The sequence below is a fragment of the Cygnus olor genome, chromosome 2, assembly GCF_009769625.2.
Source record: "Cygnus olor isolate bCygOlo1 chromosome 2, bCygOlo1.pri.v2, whole genome shotgun sequence".
Lineage (NCBI taxonomy): Eukaryota > Metazoa > Chordata > Aves > Anseriformes > Anatidae > Cygnus > Cygnus olor.
In genome coordinates this window covers 58,589,357-58,603,022 of record NC_049170.1, presented here as the reverse complement: position 1 = coordinate 58,603,022, position 13,666 = coordinate 58,589,357, and the positions used below count along the sequence as shown (strand labels likewise).

Sequence of the window (13,666 nt, the reverse complement as noted above, 5' to 3'; positions counted from 1 at the left end):
GCTCTAGAGAATTTAAACAATTTTGTCTTAGATTAAAAAAGAAAGAGTTAGTTTCATTTCATGTAGAGATAAACTATTGAAAAGGTCTTGGGGAAAAAAAAAAAAGACAAAGTATTTCAGACGAATCATGTAGTCAGGGAAGTGTCTCATTTTGTAATCTGTATCAGTTGCTGACCCTTTCTTGCCTTCTCTTATGTTCATTCAGTGAAAAATTAACTGTTCAGAAGTGCAACAAAACTACAAAAACATGAAGCCACTCATTCATGAGAAGTGAGCCTGCTAAGAAAGCAGCAGCGGACACCCTGCTGATTCACTGCCTGAAGGAACTTTGTTGAAGGTGTATGGAAAAGAGTACAAAAACTTATATAAGTAAGACAGCCCCTTCACTGTTCTTACAAAACATTAATATTCTGGCTTTATGTTGCCAAATTTGCTACTTCAAGGAATTGAGCAGCTGGTCTGTCACAGAATAGTGACACAGCCTCTTGGACATGGAGTAGACTAAACAATGATAACCCACTTTCAGAACCTGGCAGAAGTGTCCCAGTCTCAGCCCATCTTTCTTAACCACAGGCTCCCTCCTTGCTCTGTTTAACATCAGCCACCTGTTTACCAGTCACAAAACTGCCTTGAGTCTGGATTTGCAAAAATGTTGCCATCTCTCACAAAGCAAAAGTTTCAGTGCATTTCGGAGACAGATGGAACCATCTTTCTGCTCTTTCTCAGCATTTGTTTGAATGATGGTGCTTTCAAGAAGAAAGAAACCCACAAAACAAACTGAACAAATTAAGACAATTTGCACTTGAATTGTCCCACCCTGAGCAACAAAGCATTCTCTCTCTCAGCACTGGTGCTGCTCAGACGAAGGGGCAGGAGGGATTGGTAAAATAATTGTGATGTCCTCACAGCGACCCATCTCACTCCTCCACCTTCTGTTTGGACAAAATGATAATTTAATTCAGTTGTTACTGATAATTCATTATGCAACATTTTAAAGTAGTAACACTGCTTTTGGTATTTTTCCCATCAGCATTTAGCTATGGTCAGTTATTCATGGCACCTGATGAAAAGCTTTGAAAGTAGGTCATGACCTGCTGCCATTTCCAAGCATGTTTTATCAAAGAACAGAACAGTACACATAAAAGCAGCAAGGAAAATAAGTGGAAGAATATGGCTAAAAGCACTCATTTTTTTTAGGAGCATCATGAGAAGCTGAAGTAATGGGAAAAGCACGCTTCCTTCTGTCCCATACCCTTGCCATCTTGTCCTGCTTTGCCATCCTTGAAGGACAACACAGGGAAAACGTACTGTCTTGTTTCTAATTTGCTCCATGCCCAGCCACAGGGGTTCTGATACAGGAAAAGCAGCCATCGCTCATCAGAAAAAATCCTCACATAAAACAGGGCAGAATCATCCACCGGATCACTTCATCAAGTCCAAGTAATCAAGCCAGAAGGAAGGTTTATTTAATCTGAACAATATTCGGGGGACCAGGGGAAGAAGAGCAGAGAAGGGAATATGCTTCCAGCATTCATCCCGGGAAGCTGACTCAGACTAAATGCACACAAGCTGAACAACGACACGGCTCTCTCACTTGCACCAGGACTATTAGCCATGCTGGAATAAAGCATCTCCTCCCTTCTGTTTTTGTAGGCATTTCCATGGGTTGACTTAAAACGGGATCTTCAGGGCTGCATGTGTACTTCGTTATCTGTCTATACAGTATCTTTTCTAAAGATTGTGCTTCAGATCACTGGTAACATACCCCAGAAACCAACATAATAGAAGCTTGCCTCTCATTTTCAGATAATGGAGATTCAATTTTACATTTATTGGCAGAATTTCATGCATCAAATTCCCTTTTTTTTTTTTTTCCAGCTGGACTAATCCACTAACTTCAATAATGGCATGGAGTGGCGCATTTTCCCATTTCAGTTCACATGCATTCTCTAGCCGCAGGGGACGTTAAGCTTCAATAAGGACTATTTTAAGAATCAGTTTGGTTTTTGTTTTTTTTTTTTTAATTCCCTAACTCAACTATGAAATTGAACAAAACCAGACAATTTGTCATTAATCTGTCCATTTAGATAGACCCACTGAGCTAGGATAATGACATATATTGAGTGGTACAAGCTCAGGAATTACACTGAGCTGAGAATGCACTAAGCTGCCATGAGAAATCTGTGGTGTCTTGGTGTGATCTCACGCTGTAACGTCCATTCATGGAAGGCCCTGTCAATCAAGATGTACTAGAAATGATTCAAGACTTCTGGTGTTGCTCAAAAAGATCTTTAGGAACCAAATTTACACGAACACTTCAGCTTTTAGGGTTTCTGACATAGCAGTCTATGTCACCAGCTGGGGCATTCAGTTCTCTCCCTGCAAGTCAAGACACATAAGCAAAAAATGAAGATGCAAGAATGAAAAGAAGCCCCAAATTAACAGGCAACTCTTCGATCATTATAGAAAATAAAGAGTAGGTAACATGGAGTAAGATGTTCTGGTCACACATGACAGACAAGAGTAAGTGAGAAGCAAACCCTGTCTCTAAAGCAAATCAAGGCACATAAGCGTGTATTTCTCTTTAACTCAATGTTGCAGGACCTGCAAAAAAAAGGTTTCATCAATAAATAAATAAATAAACAATAAATAAATAAATAGGTAAACTGTCTAGTTTTCTAAAATCTCAATGAAATCTCCAGAGGTAGCTAATGGCAGCTCATCATAGGCATCAAACTGTTGTTACCTCCTCTGTACTGCTGTTGATGTCCAGCAAGCAGAGGGCATAAAAGTCCTTCAGCTTCACCCACCCCCTCACATCACTCCCTCTCATTCTTTGGCACAAGGTTTACCTGCCCTCTGTTACTCCAATGACGTTTTATCTGTGTACCTAAGTTACCATGGAGTAGGAGAAAACTTTGTAAATCTCCACTGTTCAAACAAATTCTCTCAAGATGTGTCATTTTAATGCATTTTCTCATTCTCTCTTTAAATACCATCCTACCTCCCTCCTTCCCCTCCAGCTGAATTTCCCTTCCCGTTTTCTTCAAGAATACTGCACGCAGAAAGAAATGAAAATGCAGCAGCTGCTCACTTGTTAAAATATTTATATTTTTCATTTGTGCTTTAGAGATTGAGCCAATTACGCTCTCTGACCCAATTTGAAAAAAAAATAGAGAGATGTATGATTTATTTTATCTAAATAAATATGCAGAGAGTCATCTGAGAGAGACAAACACAAGTGACAGATTGGGGGATGGGAGAAAAAACATGCTGGCTATTTTTTGAAATATAAACCTGCTTTCCAGTCCTTTCTTGGGAATGTTTACTTCTGTATTAACACCACAAATTATTTCAACTGCACTGTAAATATTTCTATTAATTTCCTAGATCAGTTAAATTTCTTTAGTATCCTAAATATAGAAAAAAAGGAAATGCCTTTAAATGATTAACAAGATGTGAAGAACTTTGCTAGGACGTAATGTCTTTAAATGATTAACAAGATGTGAAGAACTTTGCTGGGATGTTATGTCTTTAAATTATTAACAAGATGTGAAGAACTTTGAAGGGACATTGGAAAAGCTCCTGTTTGGTACTGACCCTGCTCCCCTACAACAGCCCAGCAATTATTTCAATAACTTGTGCTTGAATACAGTTACAGCGATCCCTCTGAAAATGCTACAAACTCTGTAGTAATGTGCAGTTGATGTGCATATCAAGAAAGGTGCATTTTCGGCAGCGAGAAGCATGAGAATTGAGAACTGCTTGGGGTTCAGTGGGATTAATATTAGCTGAGCACAGAAGGTCCATATGGAAATGATCAGTTAAGTGAAGACTGAACGCTCTGTATGAACTCTTCTTAAGTAGAGCAGAAAAATATATTACTTTTCATCTGTACAACTGACCTTTTTTTTTTTTTTTTTTTTTTTGTCTTTTCCAGTAGAAAACTCCCACCATTCATTAAAGCACTTCACATGCAACAGAGTCCTTAAAAGGAGATCTGGCTCTTGCCCAAGAGCAAGATGGATATCTATCCGGCCCCTACCCGTACAGTCTCCTCAGCTTATGGGCTAATTAAAAAAAAAAAAGAAAAAAAGAAAGAAAAAAAAGAGTACTGTAGGTCTCCTCTTCATCTCTTTAATTTTTCTCTTCATTTATCTTTCTGTTTCATACCATTTCACTTTATTGCATTTGGGTAATATGTCATCGACTGAGGGCCAGAATTAAAACCCATCTGTGGGTTTTAACCTTCTTGGTTCAGTTCTCTAAAAAATATTAAAGAAAAAACAAACACAAACTTCAGGTGGACAGTAACTCACGGAGAAGCTTCATACTTTCATTGTTCCATAGCACAGGCCTGCACACCTGCACTCTTTTAGCAAACAGCTGAAGCAGTTGAGCATCTACCCACCAGAGCTCCCCTGCTCTTGTCCCAGCCCTAGCCCCAGCCCCACGAGATGGACCTACACCTGAACATTGACACAGTTTCAGTTTACATCTCCTTCCTCTACTGATCACCAGCTTCAATACTGGGATGTAGCCACCTGGGGTTTAGTTCATAACAGCTTTCATTTCCATACTTTATTTACACAGTCATAGTGACATGGACCATATCACATGGTCATAAGGAGCTCTGCTTTTCTGTGGGGTTTTCGCAGATTTTGATATTTTTGTTCATATCTGGTGAGAACTTTTCAGGCAAGACTTGCTGTTTCTTCTACAGTTCACAGATGAAGATAGCAACACTATATTGATCATCCAGACTAAGGAGGCAGTTTTCCGATCTCGTTTTAAAGTCAAAGCTAGTTCAGATAAAATACTGCAAGCAGTAATGGAGAGCATGTTAAGAAGAAGCGACCTAATATGACAGCTTTATGAGGTACCTATCTATTATGCACATTGTTGTCTAAGAAAAGACACAGCACCCACCAAGCACATTATAGGCACATTTCTAGAAGAGAACTATGTCTAAAGGAAATCTAATGAGGGCAGGAGACAATGCTACCAGCCGGAAGCAGAGATGCAAATGCCTCCTCCTTTTACCCAATCTTGTTTTCACAGTTTTATGTCACAGAATATATTTATATATTTTTAATAATGCCATTGTCGAATTCATTTGTCACAGGGAGAGTCAAAACAGTCAAGAACTGTCTGGTTTGCAGGGCTGGTGCTACTTCAGCAAGCTTAAACCCCATCAAAGAATCAAAAATCACTTGGATCTTCACAGAAAGTGTGCGTTACTTCTGAAGGCAGAGGAGAACCCCACCCAGGTCTAGCTGTTTAGCCTTTGCTCAAGAACCAACTTGCCACCAAATTTCACTGGATTTCAGTTCAAGATCCAGGCAGTCTTTCAGCAACTTATTTTTCCTTCCAGAACCACAGCATACCTGTCCTCTGTACATTAAAAAAGAAGAGATACCAAAGCCAGATGTTCTTCAATAAAAAACGAGCTGTTGGTAACACTAAAAAGATATATTAGTGGTTTCATAGGAAGAGGTTGATATCAGGCTAAAAATACGATGGAGGATCAAGGAGTATCCACTAGCAGTACCCCACAGAAAGCACAGGACAAGTGCCAAACATGGGGCCACGGATGGGGAGCTGGAGTGGGCCAGGACCCTTGCCCTCATGTCATACACCTGGTTCCCCCTGCAGAAACTGCAGCTGGACCCACTGTGGGCCACGTTGTCACCCTTCCTCCTTTGCTATGTGGTTTGAATAAGACGACAAGAAAACTATGACTCCATAATTGCCCGTAGCAAGTGTCTCGTGGGAGGACTTGTAGGATTTGGATTGGCCATGAGCATGACAGCACTTCTGGTGGACTAGTTGGGGCACATGATATGACATTTATTTTGACTTCATGCTTTCACACCACCTTCATGCAAGCTGTAGAAGAACAGCTGGTATCTGATCAGGCACCAAGCCAAACGGTACTGAATTACATAATCCAGCTTTTCTTATTTTTTATTTGTAAATAGAGGCGTGAAACTGGATGTGCAAGGAACGGCAAAGTGGGAATAACCTTATCATGAAGCCACTACAGCAAAAGACAGTAAGTTGGGTATGGGGTGTCTGTACAATATAGGTTGAACTGCCATCAGACTGGCCACTGTTTAATAATGTACCTGACCCCTGCCTTCCAGTCATGCCTCACAGAGGTCTCCCACAAGAAAAATGCCTTCTTCAGTCTGCCAAAAGTCTCAACAAGAACACTGCAAGTCTGAGGGCTTGTGTGTAGATAAAGGAAGATGCCCTGACAGAACTCTTCCCCATTAATGCCAGGACATGCCATCTACTATATATCTTCTGGAGCTGAGTATGCAAAAGTCATGGGGCATTTCATTGGTCCTATGCGCCTGCTGCTGTGGGGATGGGTGGGACCAGCATGGCATGTCCCTGCACGGAGCCAGGGTAGTGCGGCATTTACCTGGTGCTCCACCCAAGACTCCATACCCTGAACATGTTCCCAGTGTTTTCAGACCTCTGGCTCCACTATTCCTGTACAGTTATTTTGTTCCAAAGCACTCTGAAAAGTCAGCATGCAAAATGTCTCACCAAGGAAGTGAAACTCTCCTGCAGGTACTTGAAAGCCTCCTATTACAGTTGGCGTAGTAAGGTCATTCACAGCTCCTTCAGTTTAACATACACTCTTAAACAATTATGTTTAATTAATAAACCTAATAAATGTGTCTACTGCTAAGGCACAGAACCAACATCAGTTGGACTTTTTATTATCTCCTCTTCAACATCCTCAGCCATTATTTTCAGAGATTTTTAAAAGAAGATGTTTAGACTCAAGGAAGTAGAAGTATGCACTTTAAGAAGTAGATTACTACAGATACACCAGACAAGAGAGTTTGCAACCTTAGGCTGGGAGAATCCCCTCCACCCCCCAAAACCAGCTGACTTCACAATGCAAGTGCAACCTCACTGCTGAAGAATGCCTGAAGCAGCAAGGGAACAAGAGCTTCTGCTAATCTTTTTAACCCTTAAAATTATCATTTTATGTATCTGAATTACTGATGAGCCTAAACTGCAGTGGGTGATACAGGTTTTGGTCCAGGCCTGTATTTTTATTGAAAATAAATAAATAAATAAATAAATATATTTATATGCACAGAGTTTATATATGTTTGGGAATACTTTGAATTTTATGGACAGATCCTCTGTTACTACAGCAGATATATTAACTTATGTGAAATTATAATAAAAACATCAATCTTGACATGAATTTCCCTTTTGTCTCCTTGTATTTCTGAACTGTTGGTCTATCATTTTGCTCTAAAGCACTAAAAGTTCCCTTGGTGGGACTATAGGAAAATTAGTGGCCTTCCTCACCTGCATAGCATCACTGCAAAGACATTTAAGAAGGTAACAAAAAAATTATTTTTGCCATTTGGAATTTTGAGCTAAAATGTCATGGATGACCCCCCAAAAATATCAGCTCCACTTAAATTTAGTGGTAAAATCTTAGGGCGGATAGCTGAACTTTACCCTGAACTTCAGGTGCTATGGTGTTCTCCTCGAGCAGAAAGTGCTAAAAGGGAAGTAAAGTTAATCCAAAGTCAGTTTATCTCTGTTTTCCAATAAAAGTGTGCATTTAGCATACTGGCATATGTTGGCAGGAAGCAAGCTTTAGACCACAGGTTAAAATAATTGCAAGAAGAGAACATTGTAGAAAAAAATCAAGATGATAATTAGAGAAATGCATCTTTCAACTTGTGAGATTTCTCCCTGCTCTTTTATATAGGATCAGTTCCTTTTTCACCATTTCTTTTCAACAGTCCTGCTGCCACTGCTGGTTTCGAGGTTCAGCTCCCAATGGGTAGCTATACTTTAACGACAGGTGAGTGATCCATGCCCGAGCAGACCAGCAAGTGGTTGAGAATGGAAGTAAATCTCAGGAGTTTTTGTATAATAGTCCTCCCTCCTCCTCCAGACTACTTCCCTCCTCTTTTATAGGGACTGTCCAAAACGCCTTGTCTACCTATCTGCAAAGGGAGGTGGCATGGTCTTCTGTAACCGTACCTACAAAACCTCTATAACAGAGAGGACATGGGGGGAAAAAGCCCCCCGACCCAAAACCACCAGACAGACTTAACATCACAGGGGAGTAATGGTGAAGGAAAAAGAACTGGAAATGAACAAGATGCAATACAAGCACACTAGTTGTTTCCTGTTCATTTACTTCTTAATTTTTTATTCCTGTGTAAATTGACCCCATCTGTTTGGTTTTTTTCATTCAACCCCTGAAGGGAGAATATGCACCATAGTTTAATAACAACTTTCCCATGAGACTTGGAAATTCAGTGTCATCTTGATATATTGTTCCAAAAAGTAGAGGCAGAAGGCACAATGTGAAATAGTGTAGCAGTGCCATGTGACAAGCAATAAGCATTTGCAGAGACATGTAGGATAAGAGTGAGCTGACAGCAGAACTGAGAACAAAACAAATGTAATCCAACATTAAACACCGAAGCACAAGTGTACTGTGTGAAGACTAGTTCCAGCACGGCCTCAAGCACTGAGATGACTTTCCCACTGGTACTTCTGCTGTGAATTTTCAAGGTAACCATGGAGCGCTCACAACATCATGAGAAAAAAAACTATACATCATTCTTTTGAAATCTCTTCAAATTAAACACCGTGGAAGAAGAAATCTGTAACCACCCTTTGGCAACTCTGCAACATAATGTCCTAATCTCATACACTATTAAAATGACCAAATGCTTTAAGGAGTTCCATCAAAACTACCTGAACCCCTGCTTATTGGCTGAGGTGGCCATAATCATTACTCAAACAAAGGTTACCACTTCTTCACTTTTGAGGATCCCATGCAAGAGACTGTTTTGACGATGTTCATCTCTGCACATAAGCTCTTAAGGGTTAAAGACTAAAAATTTGACTTCTTAATGACTACACACAGATTAATTGAAGCCTTCTGTGTGGACAAAACAGTCCCGCTGTGTTATTTGGAAAACAGTCCTTCTGATATGGATTTTGGGGGTTATGAACTTGCTTTAGATTCAGGTCTTGTCCACAATTTACTTATCGTTGTTATAGCCTCTCCCTTAAAACAGGAAGATATCACTTATATATTTCCCCAACTCCTTGGGACTAAGGCAGTCAACCCTCCACATTACCCTGGTGCTCTAATTCGGGGTTACAATCATACAACACAAAGTGATTTATTGCCCAGGCATACTCTGAAAAAGGTACCCAGCTCTGAAAACAGGCTCAGAAAAGGAAATTTTCATCACCCAGTTCATAATAAAAATATTTGAAAGAAACGGAGGAACAAAATAGAAAACACATGCACAGCACAGATGTTGTAGGAAAAATTAGTTTGTTTCTAATGCAGTGGTGAAATTGGTCAAGACCACCACATCTGTTCTGAAGTACAGTTCTCATAAACACAAACAAGGCCACAAGCAAAGGCAAGGATTAAGCAAAAAGGAGGCAAGATGCCTTCACTCCCTTATTAGCGCGGGCCAGAATAGCACATCTTCCCTTACTTCATGAGAAGCAGGAGGTGCCAACGCATTCACGTAGAGATCAGTGCCCACTTCTCTTCTGAGCATAGAAGAGTGAGATGTCCTCAAAACAGCTCAGCACTGGTCCTTTGGAAAGCTGTTCCCTTATCTAAGTGCATCCATCTGCTTTGGGATGCAGGCAAATGTTATTGCAAACTTTTCTGGGAAAACAAGGATCTTACTGAGAAAATAATAATAAAATAAAAAAACACAACCACCACCATAAATCAGATGCCTTTTCATTAGATTCCACAACCCCCCAGATATTAGAAAAACTTCAGTCAGTATAGATGGAAACTGTATTTTTGGAAACACAAAATTCAAGCATATGTAAATTGAGAACAGCCAAGCACTGTCCACCCTGCAGAGATATGCCTCCAGAGCATTCCCTCTCAACCCTGCAGCTAGAAATAAATACTTTTACTATCTAGGCAATCAAGTTTTAAGTAGAAATTGTTGCTTTCTATAGGATGTCAAGGTCACTGACAATTTCTACTAAAACAAAACAGAAAACACAATAGTAGAAGTTTACCCCAGTGAGACTTGTACATGTCCAAAAAATAGCGAGAAAGAGATGAAATGCCAACACTGTGTACTTTTGGGGAGCAATCATTGGATGCAGCTAATAATGAAAGAAACTCAAGGTAGAAAATTGAGCCTGAAGAATCTTTTTATAAATTTTACTTGCAATGGAAATATATGTAATAAGGTGGTACGCTGAAATGGATATGTGGGGAAAAATATAAAAGGAGGAAGCATCGTTAACAGATAATTCATTTTCCTCTAAATTTCATGTAAGAAGAGGAGAGAGGAGAGGGGAAAGAGAAGAAAGGAGAAAAGGAGTTATTTACGAGTGCTCAGAGGTAAAAGTCAATACATAACTCAATAAAAGAAAGTCTATCTTGAACGTAGCACATTTCTATTAAGATTAATTACAAAACACTGTACAGCAATAAACTTTCCTTCACCATGCCCAGTTGTCGTATTTTTTACACCCCCCATGACCTTCTCACTGTGCCCTTGAACTGTAGCATTAGTTACACGCAATGTATTGTGAAGTAAAATGAACAATGATCATCCATGCCCAAACTCCATATATAGATTTTAAAAAACATTGGCAAATGGGCTATTAAAAGTAGATGCACCTTATTGATCTCCTCTTAAAGCAATTTACAGTTAGACAGCACTGTTTTCTCAGTGGTGTTAGAACAAAAATTGCTTGTATTCATCTTGTTGGCAAGGACAAACCGCATCAACACATTACAGCTGAGATTTGTACCCTGCTCAGACAGCCCTAGGAGCTCATCTGTTGTATATGGCACTGAACTGCACATGTGCTAACGTGCTGATACTTTAAAAGACTAGGATTAGCAAAAGAAAGAAATATTTTGCCATGCAATTGCATTTCTAAATGATTCCCTATATTATTCAGTCCTCAGTGTGTACTCTTCAAGACAAGTAATTACAGAAAATGCTTTCACTGCAAAACGTCTGGAGATTAAATAGCGTGTTTCATCAAGACAAAAGTATCTTTATCTATGACACTTTATTTGATGATCCTAGAGAGGAAAAAAGCACATATTGGAAGGAGAGAGATATGCAGGAATGGGACAGGGGTAAAAGGAAAAGATATCTTAACCGACCAAAATGCACATGAATCAGAAAAAGAACTCAGTTTGATCACTTCCTTATGGTACCCTGGTTCAGGACAAGTCTCCTGCCTGACATTCCTTCCTCCCTTATAAACTTTCTGTTATACATCTTCTGTAAAATTTTGTGAATGGACCTGGAAAAAATGCAGAAGTATTGCATTTTGCTTAATTCAGTGAGAAAACCACACAGACCATGCTGCACTAGTCAGTGTTTATTAAAGAAATACAGAGGTTCTACCTGTACGTCAGATTGAGTCTTGCTTAATGGGTTCAGAATCTGTGCCCCCTCAGTAGACATGACTTTAGGTACACACCTTTTCCCTCCTATGAACAGCCAGTCACAAAACCATGCTTCCCAGAAAGTCAAACAGTGATAAAAATATTAGTCATAGTAATCAGACAAAAGAGAGTGTGAGAGAAAGGTTTTATTTTCGTTTGGAGTAAGGCTGAATGTGATAAACCCTATCCGTAATGACTGTGAGCATCATCTAACCCAGACAATGACTTGACCATGAGGTTAAAACTAAGCGGGAACACTAATGATGCCGTCATGACATTAAGTCACCAGAAGCACTGATGCATCAGAGGGCTAAGATGCTGTTAGCCTATTCTTCTCCCTTCCCAGCAGACATTTATCTTTCTGTATCATGAATCACTAACAGCGCCGTGTGTCCAAGCACCTACTATTAAGAGTTGAGGTGCATTTGTGCCATCACATGCAACAACACTATGTGCCACAACATGATACCACCCTGATCTTGACCTGCATTCCCCTGCTGCTCTGGTCTGGAAACTCTTACTTGTGTGTGAACACCGTCTTTCTCTCCTAGTTGTTACTTTCAACGTTTGAGATTATTTCCAATTCAGATAAACAATATTCCCATTCACATAAATTGATGAGGATCCATGAAATGGTCTGGGGAAATAACTGTGAATTTCCCACCTCATGTCTACCTATTGGGAAGTACAGCTTTCAAATTAGAGTCCAGATCCACAAAATGTAACACTGCAGTAAGGAATTAGTCCATATTCACTTAAAAATATATATGTTGTTCTCAATGAACATAGCAGACACCACTAGAGTGTTGAAATGCCTTGAACAGTCTAAGAGTCAGAGTCCTTGAGATTAACTGATTAGCCACAGTATGAATCAGTATCTGAAAGCTCTCAATAACCAGGGACTACTGTGCTCTTTTTGGCAGTTTCTGGGAACACATTCTAGAAAAAGAAGGACTTATCCCAAAGGGACCCAGGGAGACAACAGGAACAACAGAAGTTCTGCATGCCAATAATGCTGGCAAAAATAGCAAAGTCCTCTCCAAGCAGAGTTTATCTGAGCCTTGCTGTTATTTGAGTGGAAGGCAAACATGACAGCAGATCTGAGCTGAGGCAAAGGAGAAATGCTTTGACCTTTGAGAAAAGGTGTTTTTGACACATGCAGATAGATCATTGTGCCTAGGATCCCATCTTGTGACAAAGCACAACTGGCTTGTGCTCAAGGCTGGAATCAGGACTCAGAACAACAACAAAATCCTTGCAGCTGCCTTGACGTCATACGTTTGGATTGCAGAAGTCATCAAGAACATTCTTCTACTGCCATTATATAAAAGAGATACTTCTGGTTGTGATGACCAAAGGGCACCCACCATGCCTTCAGACACAGACATGTGCTATATGCCCTTGAGTTTTTGTTTCCTATTCGGGCTTTTGGGTGCCCATAAGTACATGTATCAACTGTTAAAACACACAACTGCATAACTGCACCTTGTCTGGCAGATCAGATTCTTTCTACTATCATACTCATCATGCAAACAAACATCAGTTACATATAGTACCACCGCTATAGAATAGGTAAACAGTTTGCCAACTTTGACTGTTTAATAAAGGAAAACAAGATCAAGCTTTTGGAACAGGCACCAGCAGAGAGAGACAAAATCCATGTCCTGAAACCCCACAAAACATTCATCTGACCATAACAGAGCTTCAAGTCTCACTTTATAAAGCACTTCTGGAACTGTGTCAGTTACATCTTTTTCAAATGCCTTCAGGGAAAAAAAAAAAAAAGGAAAAAAAAAAGTTGTTACAGAGATAAAGAATACAGATGTATTATTTCCTTATATTAAAATAAATACTCATTAATACACTGGAGATGTCTGATTTACAAAGCTCTGAGCCTGATCTCACTAGTCACACCCATATGCACAGACTTGCTGTCTTCAAATCACTGTGAGCTGAGATTATGCAAAGTCTCTCAAGGAAAGCCTTACAAAACAGCTGTATTTTGCACTTTTAACTGTTCTTTCAGTATTTACAGAGAGGATACTGTCAGTAAATAGGCAGATAATACTTCCATAGAACAATTTTTTTTTTTTTTTTTTTTTTTTTTACTATTGAAAGAGAAGTTAATTTTACCATGAAAACTTGGTTTTCAGTGAATACTGCTTTAGCACAGATGCTTTGGTGCTGTTTAAATCCACA

At 39.6% G+C, this 13,666-nt stretch overlaps 1 protein-coding gene across 2 annotated transcripts in view; it reads right to left on the bottom strand.

Annotated features, from left to right (window-relative positions):
- Positions 1 to 13,666, bottom strand: part of EGFR (epidermal growth factor receptor) — a 163,663-nt gene that overhangs the window by 112,855 nt on the left and 37,142 nt on the right. The gene's annotated exons all lie outside the window — the stretch shown is intronic.